Source organism: Ambystoma mexicanum, chromosome 7p (genome assembly GCF_040938575.1).
Source record: "Ambystoma mexicanum isolate Mex_15411 chromosome 7p, UKY_AmexF1_1, whole genome shotgun sequence".
NCBI classification, from domain to species: Eukaryota; Metazoa; Chordata; class Amphibia; order Caudata; family Ambystomatidae; genus Ambystoma; species Ambystoma mexicanum.
The window spans coordinates 935,238,931-935,256,387 of NC_090939.1; the positions used below are offsets into that span (position 1 = coordinate 935,238,931).

At 46.7% G+C, this 17,457-nt stretch overlaps 1 protein-coding gene across 2 annotated transcripts in view; it reads left to right on the plus strand.

Annotated features, from left to right (window-relative positions):
- The window catches only part of IMPG2 (interphotoreceptor matrix proteoglycan 2), a 901,957-nt gene that overhangs the window by 865,928 nt on the left and 18,572 nt on the right, over positions 1–17,457 (plus strand). The window lies entirely within an intron of this gene.

The window sequence follows — 17,457 nt, forward strand, 5'->3', positions numbered from 1 at the left end:
GCCAGCACTATCATCATTATGGTAGGCTGCGGTGAGAAATGCTGGACTCGATTGGGACCATTCCCTCTGTGATCCCCACCTCATGAAGTTTGAATTGGTGAAACTGCCACAAAGCACTGTAGAAAAAACACAAAATGGATTCTGTATCAGGAGCTCAGAGTTGAGTTGTAATTTAGCAACTTTTTTAGAATGTGTATTTTTTAGAGTTAGTTCAGGGCAGGTATATTGATTGCATTTAGCCGTTTTACAGGGCTAGTTCCTTATTGTGAGTGTTACAATGAAACATTAAAATCTAATATATATATATATATTTTTTTTTTGCTGCTGTATGCACATATTATTTAATTTAACTCTCAGATGTTGATTTTTCACCGCAACAAATCTGGTGAAACTTTCTGTGGATGTTTGCACTTTTCCCCTCAGATTTCGTATGTTAAGGAAAGAGTTGAAGTCCCAAGATGCAGCAGCTTCTCGGCAGCCTGAGAAGAGCCCTTCCACAAGGAGGGGGCTGGCTTTGTTATTGAGCGAAACTATTGGCCGAAATGGGAAAGGACCCGCTGGAAGGCACGGGCACTGTATTTATTGCAGAGAGACTATCGTTAATGTATTACACAGAGGGAGACATTTGCGCCCACAGACATTTATTAACACCACTAAAAACACAGAGACATTTGACATAGGGATAAGCAAAGTTGTCCGGGCAAATGGAAATACCTTGAAAGGGGCTTTTAGTTGCAAAAATAATTCAATTAAATTCGATGTTTAAACAGGGGTGGACTGGGAACTAAAAGAGGCCCTGGAATGAATTACTGGGGACCAAAAGAGGCCCTGGAAATAAGGTTCAAAGTGGCCCCATTTGATACACTTTCAGCAAGCCCAATGCTTTTCCTATGAGAAAATTTAGAAATATCACACAAAAGAGGCCCAGGGTGCAGAGGCCCACTGGGAAATCTCCAGAGTTCCCTATAGGCCAGTCCACCCCTGTGTTTAAAACCGACAGACATTAACTACAGACCTGCGTAAGTTAACAGAAACAATCCAGAACGCCAAATTCAAAAAGCTGGCACTTTAGGAACCCATTTACGAGAGAGGCAAGGTGAATGGAATATATGTGAGGGAAAAAAAGGCAACGTTAGGGGTACAAGTTTAACACCAAATTAAAATAGGATAGCAAAGTAGGACTGTCAGGAATGGGGATTGCTCCAGCTTTACCACTATATTGTAATATACGATTGGAATCTAAAAGTCTTCTTATTTAATTTAAGTATGTGACAGTTTCAAGCAAATCACAAATGGTATCTAACAAGTCAATGTAAAATCCTCAATGTTTCATGGATTCACATGCTCTTGACTATCCCCTGGGAATCCTCGGTAACATTAAAGCAGTTTGCCTTTGCATTTTAAAACGGCTTGTCACTTTATTGCTCTATTAGTCATGTTGGGTCATACTGCCCACAGGTAATTAGACAGGTCCCCTTAGCTCCACCGGTCTGTGGTGGCCATCTTCAGGATTTTTACTGCACGTTAAGTGTTGTGAGACGTCGAGAATTCTCTGTTTTCATCTAATCTTCGAGTTTGTTGCTGCATCCTTCTTGCCCACTGCAGTGAATTTTTGGCCATTCCATTGCTTCTGATGTTCCAATATTCCAACTGAGGCCTTCAGGAGTCCATGGAGATGTCAGAAACGAGTAAGAAATGCCTATTCAAGTCCTGCTCGACATGTAAGAACATTTACATCAAATATCTTCTTGAGAAGTGACTTTACTGTCTTTACTCGGACCACGACTTGACCAGCTGGGCCATCTGTCAGTCGTTCTCATCCAAGACCCGCAAGGACCATCACTGCAGGTTATTGACCTGGTTGGATGAAGGTGTCCTGGGGGTTATGACTTGGCATCTGTCCGTAAATATGCCCCTGTCAGGCGCAGCAGACCCCTACATTGCACACCCTTTCTAAGAGGTCGAAGTCCCACGAAGAATCTTCCCGGGGAAGAAGGCCTAAAATGGACATGGGTCGCACACTCGGGCTGTTCCCTTGTTGACGGTCTCATTGACGTCTACATCTATGCCTGCAATCGCCTCGTTGACCACTTCAGTGCCGTGAATGCCTTTGTTTACAGCTTTGTCGTTAAAGCACTCTTCGGAAAAGCAGCGCTCATCCACGTCTACAGTTCCTTCATCGATGCCATCACTGTTGGTGACTCCGTCAACCACCTGATCAACTACCAAGACAACTATGCTGACAATGAAAACCGTTATTTACGTCAATCACGTCGTCGACAACCAAGTTTTCTACAAATTCTTATGAGTTACCATCTAGACCTACGCCATTGCCATGCATGTCTGCATTGTCAAAGGCTCGTGTTCAAAGGCCCTTAGTCTCCACATTCCCAAAACAAGTTGCTGTGGACAGCGATGCCCCATCTGCATTGTTTTATCTTCCAAGGCCGACTCGTGCCCATTCACTGTTTTTATTGGCTCCTTCCTTATGAACTGCCTGCAGTCCCATGTCCATCCACAGCCCCTTCTGAGCAGATATTGCAATAGGGAGCGAATTCAGAAGTTGTGTCCTTCGAAGCAGAAGGAGGGGTGGAAAAGGTGACGCCTGTTGCTAACATGCCTCTTCCAGTTCAACCAAAGCAAGGCCTTCCTCTACCAGAAGGACCTGCTCATCCTCCTCCAGTGGCACCTACCCTGATGGGCATGCCTTCCAGCTCACGAGATGTGTCAATGGATATATTAGCTAAACTACAAACACTTGTTTCAGAGCCCCAGCAACGGCTTCCTACTCCACAGTTGTCTTCTCCAGCATAACTTCGTGGGTTTCCTGTTCGGGAAGACCTGGCTCCTCCTCCACCTCCCAGACGTCTTCCAAAGGCTCCACTTTTACCACCAGTCACCCTTACAGATACGGACACAGGTGCAGATGGCTATACGACAAATGGCTCACCAGGCACGCTTTCTAGTTTGAAGATCTGGTGCCCGGTGATGGTGAGACAGCAGACCTACTACCAAGAGACTCTCCTCCAGACTAGATTGTCTCTTTCCATGTCGTTAAGGCACGCACCCCAAAACATTTTGATCTTCTACCTGAAGAACAGAAAAATGAGGGGTTGCTTTACCTGACAGAAAATCAATGGTGGCCATTACACTGCTAGAGGATATTTGGGAGGACGGCCTCCTAGTGATGAGGAACCCATTTTCAGTGCCCCAAAAAGGATTTCTTTGAGAAAAAAATATAAAGTCCCAGAATCTGCACACAAGTCCCTGCTCACTCAACCTTGCCCGGACTCGGTTGTCCCTGCAGCTGCCCATAAGCGTTCGGCTAGTCCTTCCTCTCCCTCTATGGTGCCTCCAGACAAAGAGGGCAGACAGCTAGATGCCAATAAAAGTGGCAAACTCGCTTGTGATCCTCTCCCGATACGACTGTGCACTCTGGTTCAAACTAGGACCAATAATAGATTTTCTCCCCGATGACAAGCAGGATGAAGTGCTTAAGCTGCTACATGAGGGGGAAGCAGCACTGGATCACGCCGTCTCCATTGCTGTGGACATAGCAGATACGTGATTCTGTGAGATGGGTAATGGGGGCCACCAAGGGTGGTTGAAAGCCACACATTTTCGGCTGGGGGACCCGTCAAAGGTGGTTGATATGCCTTTTGATAGTATCAACCTCTTTGGAAAGAAGGTCAGCAAGACCCTAGAAGCCATCTAAGCCGACACTGAAACAACCTGTTCTCTTGGCACTTTACAACAACATTGCCAGTCCTTTCACTCTGGAAAAGAAAGGTTTTCAAGGAAGTCAAGTTCTGAAGCAGGCCTGACCAGGCCACCCCCCCAACTTCGACACCACAGTAGGGGGGCAGGTTTCCAACTTGGTGGCACAGTGGGAGAACATCACCATCAACAAATGGGTGCTGTCCATTATTGAGCAGGGCCATAACATGGACTTCATGGGAAAATGTCCATCCATTCCTCTCATCCCAAAGGCAGAAAAAAACAATCCTTGGTTCTCCAAGAAGTACGGTTCCTCCTACAGAAAAGGGGCAAATTAAGTCGTACTACCGCAGCTCCAGATACCGTCTCGTAAGGAAAGAAATCAGGACGAAGAAAACCTTTACTAGACATCAGGAGGTTAAACAAATTCCTCAAGCGTCAAACGTTCTGCATGGTAACGCTGCAAAAAGAAAACCTGCACCAGCTGAAAGAAGGGTGTTTCCTCTCCTCGCTAGACCTAGAGGATGCTTAGTTTCACATCCCCATTCATTGGCGGCACGGGCGTTTCCTCCAATTTCAATTCCAAGGCAGGCACTATCAATTGAAGGCCCTGCCCTTTGGGTCGAAGTCAGTTCCAAGAGTGTTCACAAAGTGCCTGCTTCCAGTGGCGGCCACCTCCATCATCTGGTGTCCATGTTTACCCGCACCTAGTCGACTGGTTGGTGTGAGCTCCATCTCTACCACTAGCGAGGCAACACTGTAAGGATACCATACAGTGGCCCTCATTATAAGTTTGCTGGTCCGGAAACAACGGTGCCGGTAAGCTCGCTGGCACCCTTGTTTCCGGACCAGCAAACCATGTTTTTGCCTGCCGAAGCTGCTGTGACAGACATGTCTGACCCTGCCGGGCGCATCAGTTACGGTAGGCAAACCCTTCACAGAAGCACCAGCACCATTAGCAACAGTGCTGGTGCTTCCATGTCCCCACTCCTATTATGGCACTCTATGGGAATGGGGATTAACAAATATACTGGTGCCTCACTTCCCGGCCGCCAGACTCGAATGAGCCGGTGGCACCAGGAGGTCAGGCGCCAGTTAATTATTACGGGTCCTGCAGCAACCCACCGGCAGCACCGGCAGGGTTACTGCCAAACCCGTAATGAAGCCCAGTGTCTGACAACTCTGGGGTTCTCTGTGAACTTTGAAAAGTCATCCTTGCATCCTGCTCAGAACCCGCTATTCTTGGGCGCACGTCTTAAAACTCTCAAGTATGTCGGCACAGCTTCAGAGGAGAGGGTGAAAATGATACTGAGCAAGGTCCAACAGCTATCTGGCCTGCCAATCGCATCAGTCTGCTCCCTCAAGGACCTCCTGGGAATAATGTCCTCATGCATCCCATTGATCCCTCACTGCAGGCTCCAAATTAGATCACTTCAAGAGTTCCTGATTGCCCGTGGGAAGCAAATGACAGGTTAATTGCAATACAAGCTTCGTCTCATGCCATCCTTCTGCCAACCTCTCTAATGGTGGGGTAATCATCTCAACCTCACTCAGGGAGTCTCCTTTCGTCTTCCGGCACATCAAATCACAGTAGCTACTGATGACTCCCTGGAGGGGTGGGGACCCCAAACATGGGGACTGTGGCTACCCAAAGAAAAGGCCATCAATGTCCTGGAGTCCAGAGCAGTGTTCTGGCCCTGAAATCTTTCATCTTTCAGGCCACAGCTGCAAACCAAGGTGGTTCACAACCTCACAGACAACACCACCACCACCATGTACCATAGGCACAAGCGGGGTGGGACCAGCTCTTCGACTCTGCCTGCAGAGGTGCATGTGCTGTAGAAATGGGTGATCTAACACAAGTTTCTGATTCCCTTCTATCTGCCAGGAATCCACAAAACTCAGGTTATGTCATGAATAGGAACTTCATCCAAGCTAGATTCTCAGCATCTTCTCCAAGTGGGGGCATCCGGAGATCGACCTGTTCGCTACAGTGTCCAACAGGAAATGCATCAAGTTTGCGAGTCGGTTTCACCAAGAGGTGGGTCTGGGGGATGTGTTCTCATTCCAATGGGAGGAAATGTTCCTTTACACCACCTCCCCCCTGATCCCTCTTCTACCTTGAGTTCTCAGTACAGTCAAACAGAGCCACTGCACTATGATCCTGGTGGCCCCAGCCTGGCTGGGGCAAACTTGCTTCACCTATCATTTGCTACATTCATCAAATTGCCTCAGCTTCCCGACCTGCTCTTCAGAGACGGCAGGTCAGTGCTGCACCTTGACTCAGCATCCCTCAACTTGACAGCCTGGCTCCTGCATCCGTATAATTTGGGAACATCCTGCTACCTCCAGAATGCAAAAGAACCCTGGCCAGGGTAAGAGCAACATCTATGGTGTCCTGCTACAGAAGCAAGTGGAAACTCAAGGGTCTTTTTCAGGGGTTTTCCCCTAATTGAGCCCCTGCTCCAGCTTGGGAACTCAATGTGGTCCTCTCGAAGCTAATGGGCCCTCCTTTCAAGCCTCTACACAGAACCTCTTTGATGTTCCTCTTGTGCTAGACACCATTCCTAGTTGCCATTACTTCAGTCAGATGGGTGGGTGAACTGCAGGCCTTCTCCTGCAAACCTTCCTACTTGAGTTTTTACCAGTCTAAGGTGGTTCTGCGTATGAACCCTTCCTTCATGCCGAAGGTCCCTTATGCATTTCACCTTAATGAACCATTGATTTTGCTGGTGTTCTTTGGCTCTCCTTAGTCTCCAACAGAGCGATCCTTACACTCTCTAGATGGTGCACGAGCACTAAAGTTCTATGTGGCTTGCACTAAGGAGTTCTGAAGGTTTGTTGCCGTTGGACCTGTTGGCAAGGGCAAATCCCTTTCAAAGTCTTCCATTAGCAGGTGGCTGTCAACATGTATTTCCCACTGCCATCGTCTAGCCAAAAGGCCCCTGCCAGGAAGACCAAGAGCACACTCGACGAGAGCTGTGGCTTCTACTACGGCGTTCCTGTTCGATGTTCCCCTGCTCGACATCTGCATGGCAGCCATTTGGAGGTTTCTTTGTACCATTACAAGGTTCTACTGCGTCAATAGTGATTCCAGTGAGGAGTCCTGAGTCGGCCAAGCAGTGCTTTACAACCTGTTTGCATGATGAGAGTATTCCAGAGGTGAGTTGGTTACTTCTGTTGAGCTGCGCCTCTACCTCTTTTGTTTGTGTATTTGTACTGCTGTGTAATCTTATTCTAGAGCATGTCAATCCATGAAAGATCCAATGCTGGAGAAGGAAATAGCTACTTACCTGTAGCTCCTCTCCTCCAGCATTGGTATCTTGCATGGCATCACATGCAACCCTCCATCCTAACCCTCTCTGGCTTGTATTGTTTTTTTAAAACAACTTTTTATTATGCATTTTAAACACTGGTGGGTTCACCAAAAATATCAATGAACAGTATATCAATCCAATAACAGCTGATGGGTGTCCTCCACCCCACGCTCATTCCCACCCTCTGCCCCCTCCCACTCCTAGTCCTTCCTGTAAGGTCCACTTTTACCAATGTCCAAGATCCATGTATTCACTCCCCCATCCCCTTTCTTTCCCATCCTACCCCGGCATCTCCCTCCTCCCTCAATCTCATTGTCCGTAAATGATTTTGTATTTCCGTAGGCAGTCTCTATTCTTGTACACAACCCAGATCCACCTCTCTACCATGTCCATTCCTGATCTCCATGCCGCAATTGTGGGGGATCCAAACTCATCCACTTTTGTGCTATATCCATTTTGGCCACAATACATGCAATGTTTAGGAAGCATATGTCATGTCTATCATATTCCTCCCTAGTATTGCCCCCTTGGTGCTAAGCGTATAGATCTTTCCCAGGCCTCCTCAACCTCACGTTGTACATTCCCCCAGTATCTATGCAGCTTTTGGCAATGCTATATCAAATGCATAAAGGTCCTTTGTGAGTTTAACAAATAGGTCAGGTGTTGTCCTCCCCGCTGCCCATCTTCCTTAACCTCTCCTTAGAGTAATATATTCTGTGCACCTATTTGAATTGTATCATCTTTAACCTTGCAGCTCTAGCCACCTCCCTGGGGCACTATAATGCTTCCTTCCATTCTTACTCATCTATTCCACCTAAATCCCTGACACATCTCTCCCTCAAGCCATTCAGTGACACCGTCGTGTGATTACTTAAAGCCCTATAGAGGATGGAAATATGTTTCCCCTAAATCTCATTATCTAGCACATTCCATTCAGTCAGGGAGACCTGGGGGAGCCCATCTGGTCTGTCCACATGTGGTTGTAAGGCGTGCCTAAGTTGGAAGGAATTGTAGTGATCTCATCTGTTCAGTCCCCGGGCATCCTGCATCTATAATAATAATAATTTAATAATAATTTAGCATTTATATAGCGCTACAAACCCTCAGGTATCTGTGGTGCTCATTTATCGACCTCGGAAGGATGAAAGGCAGAGTTTGGCCCTGCCCGGATTCGAACCTGCGCCAGCAGGCTCTGCACGAATACTAAAGTGAGCGCTCTACTCACTGTGCTATTGATTGTGAATCCCCTTAATAAGCCTATTTCCCCAGATTCTAGACGTGAGCTTTTTCCCCCACCGTAGATATTTGTTGGCTTGCGTCCAGGCCCTTCCCACCGCTGCTGTGATGGGAAGACCCACTTTAACCCAGGTTGACCCATATAGTAGTCCCTCCCATCCACCCCTGCCCATCCGCCCGAGTTCTTTGTCTACAAGGGTGTCTCTCCCTCCCTGATAGACCCATCCGTTTACTGTGGCCAACTGCGTTGGCCAATAATAAAGTTTCAAGTTCGGCAGACTCGGTCCCCCTCCTCAATAAGAGTTATATAACATCTCCAATTTCTCCCTAGGTGTCTTCTGTTCCCATATAAATCCTCTCAGTATCCTGTTGTTAATCCTATAAAAAGTATTTTGCCTGCAGTCCACACAGAGCATGTTGGATAATATAAAGAAATCGAGGCAGAGTCACCATTTTGTGTAACACCACTCTGCCCATGAGAGAGATCAGTAGGGTCGTCCAGTGGGTGGTGTTCTGCTCGAATCTCTTAATTGCTGGGACAAGATTCAGCTCGACAAAGGACGACTCGTCCTTTTTGATTTATATCCCTAGGTACCGAAAGCTTCCTGTTTCTGTTCTCAGCGGTGGGTACTGCCTCCTGCTGTTCTCCCCCTATTTCACCGAGTAGTGGATGGACCTCTCCCAGTTAATCACCAGTCCGGAATATGAACCAAACTCCTCGAGAATGTCCATAATTCTCGGCACAGAGATCTCTGGGTTGGTGACATAAGGTAGGATGTTGTCTGCGTACACCGATATCTGCTCCTCCCTTTCCCCTGGCCACACAAATCCTGAGTCCTCTGGGTCCCCCCTGATCCAGTCTGCTAGCGGCTCCAATGCCAGTGCAAACAACATGGGCGAGAGTGGGCACCCTTGCCTGGTGCCACAACATAGTGCAAACCTCTCATAAACCATGTAATTGACCCACACCCGGGCCATCAAGCCCTTTTACAACACCTGGACCCACCCTATAAGCCCCTCACCAAAGCCCATCCAGTGCAGGACCATAATTAGGTCCACCCACTTAATAGAGTCAAAGGCTTTTTGGAAATCTAACACCAGAATGTCCAGCAAACACAGCATCTGTTTTGCTCCCCCAAGATCAGATGGAGGTGTTGTATATTTAGCCTAGTCGATCTATTTGGAATGAAACTGCATTGGTCCTCTTTCACCAACTCTAATTATTTTACTCAGCATGTTGGCTAGTGCTTTGGCCATTTTCTTTGTCTCTATATTAATTAGACATATTGGTCTATAAGAGCCCGGAGACCTCCTTTTTTAGCCTCAACCAGAACTCCAACGGGAAACCGTTTGCCCCACAGTTTTACCCTTCCCTGCTGGGCCATAGCCTCCTGCACTTCCTCTGCCCGTAACTCTCCTTCCAGAGTGATTCTCTGTTCCTCCGATAATCGAGTCACCAGCAGTCGTTCCAGGAAGTTCCTCAGATCTGCCTCCCGCTTAGTAAGTTTTGTTGTGTCACACCCATATAGCCCGGACCTGCCGCTGAGTTTTGACCCAGAGATCAGAGGCATACTGACTAACCTTGACTGGGCTAGACTAAGGAACAAAGGGTGCACAAAAGTGGGAGATCTCTATGAGGGAGGGAAATTATTACCATTCCAGGAATGGCGCCACTGATGCGACATGCCTGAAGGAGCCCTTTTAAGTTATGCCCAAATAGTTAAAAGAATAACCGCCCTGTTGGCAGACACTCCTGTGGAACTGGAAAATAACCCCCTGATGCACCAGTTAGGCATTACCAATTGTTGATATCACATCTTTATCAACAGATAAGCAGAAGGAGGATACTCCCGTAATTAGCTGTGAAAGCAAAATGGGAGCGAGAAGTGGAAAGGGAGATACCAGACGAGCAGTGGGTTAAAATATGGGAACAGACCCGTAGGGTGTAAAGAAACGCAAGGTTTAGACTCATCCAATATAACTTTATCCACAGGGTATACCTGACCTCATCCAGACTTCACACAATCAACCCACAGCAACCACACACCTGTCCAAGATGTAAGGGAGCCATGGCGGGTTTCTGGCATATGACCTGGGAGTGGCAGATAATCAAAGCATTTTTGGAAGAAGTTGTGAACAAGACCAACACCTGGACTGGCAGTAAATATCTGTATACACCCGAAACATGTTTGTGGGGCATACTACCAGGGGGAAAACGTACAAAATCCAGGAGGAAAAAGGTGGCCTTTCTACTAATACTAGCCAAACGTAGAATTGCGATCTCTTGGAAGCACCTGAAGGGCCCATCGATCCAACTGTGGCTGAAAGATGTATATCGCTGGGGGAAGGCAGAGATGGAATTACTTAGAGATCAAACCTCGGCAGATGCAGAGGTGAACAGTAGTATGGACTGGGGACAAATGTTAAATGACATGATGACCACCACCAACCTGCGCCCTCCGTGAAGAGAGAGGCACAAGGATCGGCATATAGTATGACATTAACTGTTCTCCAGTGAGACCTACACTAGATGCAGAGACGCTGATCTGTATCTTTGTTGCCAAAAGGGAGGTCCACACCTGTGAAGTAAAGAGGGGGCAGGTCCACCCATCCCAAACTCTGAACTTTTCTATTTAGATCGCCCGCACCACGATCAATATATCATCTGCCTACACCTGTGAAGCAAACAGTTGTAAAAATGTGCTTGTTTTGTACTTTAAACAGAATAATTGTTGGTATGTTGATTTGACGTTAGTCCAAACTATATGTTGGGGTATAAATAGAGTTCTATAATGAACCAAAGAAATTAAGACACTGTATACATACTCAAGTAATGTATAATGCAAGAAGCTGTATCTACTCATCAATAGACAAATTTAAATAAAAAACAGTTGTGTTGTGTACAGCCTCTGGTAGTACGCCGCAAAGGCCTGCACTATCTCCCTGGGTTTTCTAGTCGTTCCGTTTCCTGTCCCCCCATCTATCTCCTTATTAACTTCCTCCCTTCTTGCCAGCCAGGCCAGGAGTTTCCATGTCTTATCTCCCCATTCGTATATACGGGTCCTCTATGCCACCAACCCTTCCTCACCCCCTCCAGGGCCCCAAGTCTGCTCTCTTCCCTTGTCTTTTGGAGTTTCCTAGCCATCTCCTCTGAAGGAGTCTGCCTCAATCTTTCCTCAAGTTCCCTCACTCTGGCCTCCCTATCCACAAGTACCTTCCTGTGTTCCCTTAGCCTAGCAGTGATTATTGCCATAGCTATCCCCCATATTACTGCTTATATGCTTCCCACAGAGCTTGTTTCGAGTTCACAGAGTCCTTATTATTACTAAAGTACTGCCTGTTTCGTCCTTCAGCTCCTCACTTGTCCTGCAAGTGGTGGGCACCCAGCCTCCAACCCCCTCAAGCGACCGCCACTCTATTCTGATTATCCATGTTAAATGTCTGAGATACGCCTCGGTAAGTACCCCACCCTCACTATTCTATCGACATGGAGTACCGAAGCAAAGACATGATCTAGCCTATAGAAGGCTTCATGGGCTGCCGAGAAGAAAGAGAATGCCCGTTCACTCAGGTGTTCCACCCAGAGATCTTCTTACCCCATGGCATCCAGGAAGGTCCTCAAAATCATCTCCTTATTCCCCCTGCACAACACTCCCCAACTGATGCAACAATGGTCTTACCACCTCATCAAAATCTCCTGCCAATATTGTCAGACCCTGTTGTGCCCCTAGCATCCTCCTCTAATCCTCCTCAAGAGTGTCTTGTAGCAGCACTGGAGGTGAAGAAACATTGATGAAGGAGATAGCCTCCTCTCCCAACCGACCTTCTATGCCCACTATTCTGCCACCTCTATCTTGGAATGTCCTATTGATCTGGAAGGCCACTGACATTTTAATGAGTATACCCACGCCACTGGAGCCCCTAGTGAATCATGCGTGTGCCACGTATTTATATTGACCCCGGCACAACACTTCTTTTAAACTTGTCCTTCATCCCCTTTACATTCCAGGAGAGGCATGTCACCTGGTCTTTATTATCCGTATCCACCGTCCCTGTTCCTGTACCCTCGCCACAGTCCCTTTCTCCAAACCCACCATAGTAGCGCTAACTTTACAAACACCCTCTGTTCCCCACCCCACCCCCAACTTTTGTCCCTCCTCCCACTCGTCCTGCCCCTCATCTGTTGAACTTCCAACCCCCTCCTCATACTTCTTCCCCAATAGTGAAGTATTTTACCTGCAAAACAAAAAAGTGTGCCCCAATCAAACCAACTCAAGTTTGTCCCCAAATATAACCCTCGACAAAACAAAATCACTCACCCCATCCTTCCCGCCTCATTCTCCTCTACTCCTCCCATGCTGATAACCCCCCACACCACAAGGCACTAATGCCTCAACGCTTGGGGCCTCGCTTCCATGAATCATGGCTCATGTCCAGCACAACGCTCAGAAAATTCATAGCCGTTCTGGGAGGCCCACCCAATGCTCTCAATCTCCTGGCCTGCCTCCCATGGCATTCATTTGGGAAGTGCCCAGCTGGTGCTCCTCTCCCACAGGGTCTGGATCAATCCTGCAAAGCATTCCATCCAAAGCCACCCTGATTATGTACTCCTCTCTTTGTTCCCTTAATGATTCAGTTCCTCTGTGACTGGTATTCCCCTTGGGGGCCACTGCTTCTCTACCTCAGACATGCTGCCCTTTCGCTCTCCTCCTGTGTGGGCCTGACCCCTGCATTCCCCGTTGTTCTATCCAGTCTCCGACTTTCCGTGGTTCCTGAAAAACCCAGGAACTCCCCCCCCCCCCATAACTCCCAGCTTCACCGGGAACATCAGCATGTACTTCACTTGGTTGTTATGTAGTATTCTTTTGGCCTCCTCGAAAGACCTTCTAACCCACTACACCTGTAGCGTGCAATACGGGAAGGGCATCACACTCGCGTTCTCAATTTTGATCAACCCCTTTTCTCCTGGTGGCCTGGAGGATAATGTCCCTGTCTCTGTAATGAAAGAGGTGGGCAACCACCGGCCTAGGAAGGGCACCCAGTGGATGGGGGTCTGCCCAGCAGCCCCCTTGGCTGCATCTCCTCCCTGGTCCACTTCTCTAAGAACAAATCCATCGCCGGGCCTTCAATTCTCTGGGGGAGGCCAATTATCTTAATATTGGCCCTACGGCACCCTTCCTTCTGCGTCCTCCAACCTCTCTTCCGCAATTCGCAATTTTTTCCTGCAGCCCCTGGTGTTGCATGTCCTCCAGTTAGCTAATCATCTCCTCTGTTTCTCCCATTCTTTCTGACACGGCCCATAGGTCTGTCGTGAGCAGGTTCACCTCCACCCCCACTTGGCCTATCTTCTCCTCCATGCTGTGCCTAGAGTCTGTCACCGCCAGTAGCACCTGCCTCATCGTGGGCTCCTTCTCACTCCCTGTTGCTGTCCTGCCGGCATTGTGGGCTGCATTGTCTGGAGTGGGACGAGGATGGGGGGTTGCCTGTGCCCTGGTTACTGAATTCAGTGCGTAGTGCTCTATTTCTCTCTGCACAAGCTTGTTGGGCTTGTCCTTGCCCATGCACACAGTCGGTGTGGTACAACCCCACCTCTGCTGCAGAATCTTCGCTGTAGCCGCCGGTCAGTCCTCTGGTGGGGAGTGGGGGGGGCCTCTGGCCCCTTACGCATCCTCATCCATCGGCCGTCCTATTTCACCCCATGCCCCAACTACTTACTCCCAGGAATCCTAATTGATTGTTACTATTTATGAACACAGTTTGAATGTTACTGTTTATGAACGCTGATTTGCATTCTGATTCATTATATTGTTGACTGTCCTATGTAAAGCACTTTGGACAACGGCGCTATATAAAACACAATAAATACAAATACAAATACAAACTAGTTCAACATGCTCCCATGCAGTATTCACAGTAACGTGGCCCTTCCAAGGAACTCTTCTTCCCTGGAGCCACTGAATCGTGAAAGGGGGCAGGGGGCTCCAAACTGTGCTCCTGAGGCACTGGAAGTCTTCCTATGATGAATATGTGCTGTGCACCCCATCCCCTAGTGAGGCCTCCCCCTACTCCTCAGTGCTCAATGCTCACAGTACTGCTCATTATGTCTGACGGGCCTTCACCAGGCACAAACCAGCCCTCTATGGCAGCCTTCCTCAGATCGCAGTCAGATTCTCGAGGGATCCCCTCTGTTACTTAGATCAGGTCCCACTCCACCTCCCTCTGCACTCCGGGGCACTCCAATGCAGCCCACTCAATTCTGACTGCAGTCCTGGCTGCCCGCCGCTGGGTGCGGCTGTCACTGCTGCTCCTTCCCGGTAAAGCTATGCCTGCCTTTATTTCCTTACCATCTCCAGAATCCCTGGGCTCGTGCCACGCTGTTCCCGTACAGACCACCTTCACCGCACCTCGTCTGGCCAGGGCCCACCTCCTCTGCTGTCCCATGTGCCTTCCCTCAGCCGCCACCTATTCATATTTTCGGGCCGGAGTTTACTGCCGAAGCCTCTGTGACCCACTCTGCTCATGCCAGACACTAGAGCGCAGGGGAACGGATAATTTAGCGAATGATTGCTGGGGGGCGGCTGGAGCCTCGGCTCAAGTTGCCATCTTGCTCACAGCACCCCTTGTGGTCTCGTCTCTCTCTGGCTCGTTTTGATTGTTACTGCCACATTATATGCGCTGCCAAATCTGAAGATGGGCACTAGTGGTGGAGCTAAGGGGGCTTGCCTAATTAACTGTGGGCAGTATGACCCAAAATGGATCTAATAGAGCACATAAGTGACAAGCAGTTTTAAAATGTAAAGGTAAACAGCTTTAATGTTGCTGAGGATTCCCAGCCTGATGGCGGGTTATACTGAAGAGCATGTGAATCCATGAAAGATAGAAATGCTGGAGAACCAGAGTTACATGTAAGTAACTGGTTCCTTTCTATTAATTAAGAATTCTAATTAAAATCTTCATTTTATGTGGTTCATGTCCATATTAGAATAATTAAAATATCTACACTATACAATTATAGCTAATTAACAAATGCTTCTTAATTTGATGTAGTCATTTTGATCTATTTTCCTGATACTATCATCACTCAAAAGTTTAAAAATCCTTTCCCAAAAATCAAAACTGCAATAATACCTGCTTCCCCCGCATTATCCAGCTTTAAAATGGACTGGTCCAAAGAATATCAGCACACTTGACAAATGTACACATTAGTAACACTCTGATGTTATTCAGATTAGTACCCCTTAATATGAGATGCTTTTTATTTTCCAGAATATTAGCATCATTACAAATTGTCAAACATCTCTCAGACCAACCTACACCTAAATGCCCACCTCCCAGTACTTCATATGTTTCCAGCGGGTTTAATCACAACATATTATAAAGACACCTTTTTGTCTTATCTGGGAACTAAGAAACTTAAGTCTGCTGTATCATAGGTCAACTTGAGGGAAAACTATGGTGACTGGTGTTGGGCTCCCTTAATGCATTCCAATACAACTGATAATTGTGGAACTAGGATTAACATCAATGGAAACATTGTTCAAATTGTAGAAACTATATTTTTATGTGCATTTGAAGATGCTGATCCAGAGTCTGTATTAGTCCAGATTGTGACCGCCATGAATGTAGGACATAACGAAGGCCTAAATATGTTCGGGAAAAAAAATGACTTTCATGGCAGAAATTAATATGGCTCCTGATTGATCATTGCCTAAAGTGATTTTAGTAAGGAAGGCAACTATAAAGGCTTGGAGGTTTGATTCGATTGGGAATCAAAAGCATTTAGAGTCTCATGCTTTACCAAATGACTATGTAAACAGGATCTCACCCCTGAGCCAAGCAGTAGATAGGCAAAGATTGCATTCCAAACCATAAAGAATGTCGGGTGCTATTTTTTGCCTGTAAGCTTTCAGCAGAGTCGGAGAGAATCTGATATGTTTAGTGTCAAAATATCGCAGCAGGGACATAGCAATCCAAACCTTGACTATTTCATTTTACATAGACTCATAAAATGTAACCGTAAATTAAATGCAATCCCCAGGTAGAAAGTGTTGTTGACTACTTTAATGGCTTGGACTTCGTTGTTCCAATTTATTTTGTTAAGGTTGGCCCCTTTCGAGAAACCAATGTTTTTTTAATGGTGTTAATTTGTAAGCCCAGGCCAGCAGAATGCTCAAACACTGCAGACAGGCTATGCTGTAGTGTGTAGTCAGATAGGTGTCTAAACAAATATGACCAAATCATTACCGAATGATATATATCGAATACATTACTTGGTGGAAAGTTTGATGGCTGAATCAGTGTAAATTCAATATCAGGTATATGTATAAATTAAACAATAAATGATCTAATATGCAGCCCTACTTAAGGCCACTAGAGTTGTTGATCAGTTCAGTTCTGGTGTGGTTGTACGTTCACCTTAGTATCTGTGTGTAATAAAATTGTTTATTTCAGCAAACCTTGATCAATTCCCCATGTAAACAGTTGTCTTCACAGGGTCGGCTAATCAACCTTGTCAAAAGTAGCCAAATAGTGAGAGACATATATGGAGGAATGTCCCTGCAGTGATCGTCATGCTAGCGAATGCACCCAGGCAAACGCCATTATGAAGTATGGACATCTTAGCTTTGACACTGTTCTGGAAAGGAAACAGAGTAGCCTTCACAGAAGCACAGGACCCCAGGTTCCTTAACAATAATTATGCAAAGATCTTACTGGTATTATCTAATAATATTTAATAGCGCAATTATGCAATAATGATGTTCTTTGTTAAATTAAAATGCATAAATAAAATAAATTAAACGAAAATGCCATGGGTCATCGCTGCTGTCCCTGCTGTCCTTTTTATAAATATTCACCACAATTGCCTTAATCCGTGAGGTTGGTAATTTAAATGTAATCTTGAAATCCTCAAATACCAAGTATAATATAGACCCTACAAAGCCAGAACGTTTTTAACAGCATATTTGAAAGACCTTCTGAACCAGGTGCTCTGTAGGACTTTAGCATCAACAGGTTGTACTTTATTTCAACTTCTTTGAAGTACAAGCCCCACTTGTATGTTTGATCAAAGTAGGTAGTTTCAGTCTCAGCCGATTTCTATCCAAACCTTTCTTCCATGACCTGCTACTTGCAAGAACTGCCTGTCGGTTAACCTGGGATCCCATACAGTTAGTTGTTAAATCATTTA